This window comes from Cebus imitator, unplaced genomic scaffold (assembly GCF_001604975.1).
Source record: "Cebus imitator isolate Cc_AM_T3 unplaced genomic scaffold, Cebus_imitator-1.0 Scaffold1, whole genome shotgun sequence".
Classification (NCBI taxonomy): Eukaryota; Metazoa; Chordata; class Mammalia; order Primates; family Cebidae; genus Cebus; species Cebus imitator.
Genome location: NW_016107316.1, coordinates 12081319 through 12087314, shown reverse-complemented (window position 1 = coordinate 12087314; position 5996 = coordinate 12081319).

Here is a 5996-nt window from a genome sequence, read left to right as displayed (position 1 = left end):
AAAAACCCTAACCTACAAGCTGTGAAGATGATTTGAGTACTGACTCTGTCTCCCACGTGGCGTGGCAGGTCTTGGGTCTCTTAAACTCTTTCTTTACTGTAATTCCATGAGCTTTCTTCATGCAGTGGGCCAGAAGAACTCCTCCTGTGAAGACAGCTCGGGGCGCAGGGTCTGGATGGGCGGAGCGGCACCTGGAGAGGGCTGTGAACCCTCTGTGGTCCACGCGTGGCTAGGTGAGGGCTGCAGCCAGACCCGCGGGCTTGTCTGCCTATAGGACCCGCCTGAGCCCTCAGTGACAGACACAGGTTTCTAAGGCCAACCCAGCGGGGATGCAGAGGCCCCTCTTTGGAGAGCTGAGATCCTGCTGAACCTAGGAAAGTACTGAAACCCCAGCAGAGAGCTCACAGAGCAGCCGTGGCCAGGGCTCAGGCACTGCCTGCGGCCCACCCCGGAGCTGCCACACCCACCTGACTCATCTTTCCAGAACAGGCCCAGCTCTGCAGAGATGGCAGCAGCTCCTCCTGCCAGCTGAGAGCCAGCTCCAGGCCTCCTCGGCTTTTCCCGGGCAGAGCCCAAGGCCCAGGCACCAAGCTCGACTCTCAGCTCTTCTTGGCAGGCCCGGCCCCTCTTTGTCTTGGGGTTTTTTAACTTTTTATTTTGGAGTCATTTTAGATTCACAGACAAGTTTGCAGAGATAGTACAGAGAGTTCGTTCCCATGTATCCTCACCCAGCCTCCACTAATGTTAATGTCTTACATAACCATGGTGCGATCATCAAAGCAAAGAAATTAACATTGAAACAATACTATTAATTGAACTACAGACTTTATTTGGATTCTACCGGTTTTTCCTTAGGGGACATTACACTGTCATTTTCCTCGTCTGGACCTAGTCCTGGTTGCCGTGTTGCATTTAGTTATTATGTCCTTTGGTCTCCTTTCATCTGGGGCAGCTTTTCAGGGTTTCCTTGCTTCTTATGACCTTGACAATTTTTTTAAAAAATTGTGGTAAAATAGACACATAACATAAAAGTTGCTATGTTAACCATCTTTAAGTGTACAGTAATCTCATTAGGTGGCAGTAATCTCATTCACAATGCTGTGAAACCATCATCACCATTTCCAAAACAGAGACTCTGCCCATTAACCAGTAACTCACCACTCACCTCCTCCCACATACCTCTCTGTTGCCCGGGCTGGCATGCAATGGCACAATCTTGACTTAACTGCAACCTCCACCTCCCGGGTTCAAGCAATGCTCCCACCTCAGCCTCCCGAGTAGCTGAGATTACAGGTGCCTGCCAACACGCCCAGCTAACTTTTTGTATTTTTTAGTAGAGATGAGTTTTCGTCATGTTGGTCAGGCTGGTCTCAAACTCCTAACCTCAGGTGATCCACCTGTCTTGGCCTCCCAAAGTGCTGGGATTATAGGCGTGAGCTACCGCTTCTGGCCCCAGGTACCTTTTAAAAGGCTCAGAGGAGCCCCCCACCCCAGCTTCATGCCCATGAAAGAGGTCTTGTTGTTTCTGGCCAGAATTGGTCCTTCTAGAGCCCAGAGCTACACAAAGAAGCCTGCAGGAGTCCCTCTCTTCCTTGTGGTGCCCATGGTGGGCACCAATCCTTGATCCTTAGCAAAATGCGTACTCATTAAGGATAGAGAGAAGTAGAAGCCCCCATCCTGCCCCTTTCTTCTTTTGTGTGTGTGTGTGTCTTTGTGTGTGTGTGTATGTGGTATGTGTGTGTATGTGTGTTTGTGTGTGTGTGTTTGTGTGTGTGTGTGTTTGTGTGTGTGTGTGTGTGTGTGTGTGTGTTTTCTGAGATTGATTCTTGCTCTGTTAGGGTTGGAATACAGTGGTGTAATCACGGCTCATGTAGCCTCAACCCCCCCGGGATTCAAGTGATCCTTCAGCCTCAGCCTCTGAGTAGCTTACACACCACCACACTCAACTAATTTTAAAATTTTTTTGTAGACACTTGGTGTCCCAGTGTTGCCCAGCCTGGTCCTGTATTGGCTTCTTAACAAAAGCTGAGACACCTTAGACATAGCTACTGACAGCTCCCTGGCTGAGGTCCAAACACCCAGCACTAGCATTTCTCTTTGTGGGGTCAATGCAGGGTTCTCAGGGGAGTCTACCCAGGCAGAGCACCCTAGACAGAGGTGCCCACTGCCCACCAGCCCCAGCTCTTATGGCCATCATGGTAGTCATGCAGAGGAGAGTATCACTCTGCATAACTGCAGTCCCAAATTAGAGATGCCATCAACAGGCTGAATCCAAGGGCACACTGGACATAGGATGGTCCAAAAGCCAGGTGTCTGAGCCCTGGGCCCGCACCATGGGTATCACCCTCCACCACCTTATAGCAGGCCTGGGACAGCAATGTGCCTGGCTTCCTGCCCCCGGGGCCCCAGACTTCTGACCACCATCTGCAGGCTCAGGCCTGCTGCAGATTCGGGCATTCAGGATCCAGGCATCCATTGCCAGACTCTGTCATCCCGCTGCAGCTGCCTGTCCAGATAGTTGTGCAATCCAACGGAACGTGCTTGCCACTGCCATACCTGCTGCCGAGCCACCAAGCCCTGACTCCCCCGTCCGGCTGTTCTTCCTTCTATCACTGGCTCCTCCCTCACCACCTGCCTCTGGTTCTAGGTCAGGGCTCCTGGGGTCAGCGAGTAACCCTTTCCTGCCTGGCTCCGTCAGGGAGGTGTAGCTGCCACGTCCGCAAGCAGCTTGGGCTGGGTCAGGGTGAGCTGAACCTGGGCCCACTCTTGCCCCTCCTTGGAGCAGAGGATATGCCACCTGCTCAGCAAGGGGAGGGCTTCCCTGTCCCCAGGGCATCCGTCCACCCTGTGACTGGCACGCAGTGCTGTTTCTCTCCAGTGGGAGTGGCTGCTGGGTGGTTAGTCCCCCAGGGCCTCTGTCAGTTGACCTCAGAGCCAGACCAAATCTGGTCAGCTACTCAATATTTCTCAGAGATCCGCCCTGGCCAATCCCTGGAATGACATCTGGGGACACAGAGGTAGGAAGGTCACATTGCCCCCAGGCTGCTTGCAGGCTGTGCGCTGACAGGGACAGGGAGACCAAGCGCCCGGGTGCTGGCCTGCCTTCCCAGTCTCTGAGGGCCCATTCTCAGAGAGATCCCAGCCAGCCTCGGCTTTGGGGCCGCAGGATCGACCTCCTGTCCTTCCAGGGCCTCACTCAGTGCCTCAGAGCACAAGCTTTGGAACCAAACTTACCTGCCTTTGAAACGCAGATCTGCCACTAATTTGCTGTGTGACCTGGAGCAAGTGTCTTGCCTTCTCTGACACTCAGCTTCCTCATTTGCAAAGTAGACATAATTATTTCCAGCAGTATGGTTGTAAGGTGGGTTTGTCTTCTAGAAGATGCTTCCTCCCCTTTCCCTTGCAAAACATCCTTCTATAACTCTTCATGGCACCAAAACTTTACCAATATATGCAGAGCCTGTTTCCCTCTGAATCCAGTTTAGCTTTCGCAGTATAGTGACCAGCTTATCCCAGTTTGCTCAGGACTTCCCTGGTTTTTACACGGAAAGTCCTGTGTCCTGGGTAGCCCCTCAGTCCTGGGAAACCAGCATGGTTGGTCACCCTATTTCCCAGCCTCTGCACCTACCGATCCCCACCAGGAAAGCCCAAATTATTCACACCTCCATGTGGCCATCCCTCCTGACTTCCAGCCTTCACAAATGCTGTTCCCTCCACCCCAGCGCCCTTCCTCATCTTTGACTGTCGAAAGCCAATGCATTGTTCAAGTCCAGCTCCTCTGTGAGGGCTTCCCGTCCCCGCCTTGGAGTCAGAGCTCCCTCCTCCATCGCCCTGGTGCTCACTTTGAAGCTCCAAAGGGAAGGGCCCCAGGGCTGGGGCAGGGCACGGGGTCCCCCTGAGTATGCAAAATGCCAGAATCAGTAGCTGGCACAGCTCCAGCTGCCTCCTTCTTCTCACCCAACCGTGAGCAACACGAGGGCAGACGCGGCTGGTTTTACCCCGTTACACCTCCGGTGTTCAATAAATGCCGCATTCCTCCTCCAGCTGTGCTTGCCAGCTCCTCCAGCCTCGTGCTGTTGCTCTGTCACCCCAGGAGCTCAGGAGGAGCCAAGGCCAGGACCGGCCTCACCATTGGCAAGGGCACTCAGAGCGCCCAGGTGAACTCCCGCCCTATCCCGGCACTACAGCCAAGGGTAAGAGCCCTGGACTGGGGCCCACCTGCTTCCAACAACGCACAATCCAACCCCGCCTTATCTTGCCCCTAGGAGCCATCTGACAAGCTCTTGTTGAACAAATGCTGCAAATGAACGCATGGGCTGTGTCTTGATGAATGGCTTCCTAGGGGCGTGGGAGAGTGAACGCAGCAATGGGAGCCTGGGCTAGGGGTTTGTGAGCAAGAAAGGCGCCCTCTAGCACCCTGGACACAAGAGCAGGCTGGAGACAATTGGTGGAGGTGGTAGCTGGAGGAGAAGTCCCCAGGTGAGACTTCGGGGCCCTGCTCAAGTGGGGAGGCCCACAGGCTCCCAGGAGGGAGCGCTCCTCTCAGCCACAGAGGGCTGCTGATAGCAAGGGTTAAGAACCTCGGCGGGGGGCGGTGACTCACACCTGTAATCCCAGCACTTTGGGAGGCCGAGGCAGGTGGATCACATGGTCAGGAGTTTGAGACCAGCCTGGCCAGCATGGTGAAACCCTGTCTCTACTAAAGATACAAAAAATTAGCCGGGCGTGGTAGTGCGCGCCTGTGATGCCAGCTACTCAGCAGGCTGAGGCAGGAGAATTGCTTGAACCTGGGAAGCAGAGGTTGCAGTGAGCCGAGATCGCACCATTGCACTCTAGCCTGGGTGATGGGGAAAGACTCCATCTCAGGGAAAAAAAAAAAAAAGAACCTCTCCTCAAGCAGTCAGTTTAGGGCAGGCAGTAGTAGGAATAGGAGCAGACTGGTCAGTCAGAGGCCAGGGATGGGTCCCGCACATTCCTAAGTCAGCAATTTCACTTTAGAGGAGAAGGCGTGGTGTGGAGGGAGGCTGGGAGAAACAGATGCATGAGGGAAACTCCTGTCCCAAGCCAGAAGGGGCAGCTGCAGCCCACAGCCCGGCAGGACAGGGAGGGGTGGGCAAGGCTGGGTCAGGCTGGTGCTTCGGAGAGCCAGTGGCGTTGACGAGGCCCCACCCTGGGGCAAGAGGACAATACCAGGCAGGGCAGGGCAGAGGTGGGTGACCCTGGCGGAGATCCAGAGACCCCTGCTTCCTCTGAGGAGACAGCTTTCACAGCACGCCTCAGCATCTGATGGCGCAAACAATGGAGGCTTCTGGCAGCAGCAGTGAGCAGGGCGTGGTGAGAGGCAGCTGAACTGGGTGGGATACAGGGCTGGGGTGAGGTGAGGACCCCCTGAGAGTGCAAAATGTCAGAGCCAGCAGCTGCCACGGAGGGTGATGGACATGGAGCCGGGGGCAGGGGCGTGGGGACTGATGGCAGCAGCCGTAGATTCTCCGGCAGTCCCTGAACCATGAACTTCACTTGCATCCATTCAACAAACATTTACCGGAGGCCAGCCGGGCACCAGGGAGAGAAGAATGAACAACACAAATGTGACCCCTCTGTCTTCTCAGTTTCTCTCCCCTGCCCTGACACATGAGGCCTGCATTATTATTCTTATCTTAAAAAGGAATTGAAGCTCAGAGAGATGGGGTGGTGGGGACACTTAGCCATGTGACAGAGATTTCCTCCCCCTGCCAGACTGTCCTGGGCGTGCCTCCACCTCCCATACCGCAGTGCCTGTTCGTTCCTCCCAGCGGCCAAGGCTGTTTGAGAATGTTTTCTGTGTGGAAGTTAGAGGAGCTGTATTATACTTTTTGGAGGGACATTTGTTGAAGGAGGAAGATCCATTTTACAGATGAGGAAAAGTGAAGCCAGGAACACAGGCGAGTCAGCTCAGCCTCACACAAGCAGGCAGAGCTCGGGCCAGAGCCTGGGTCCCCCACTCCCGGCCCAGGATT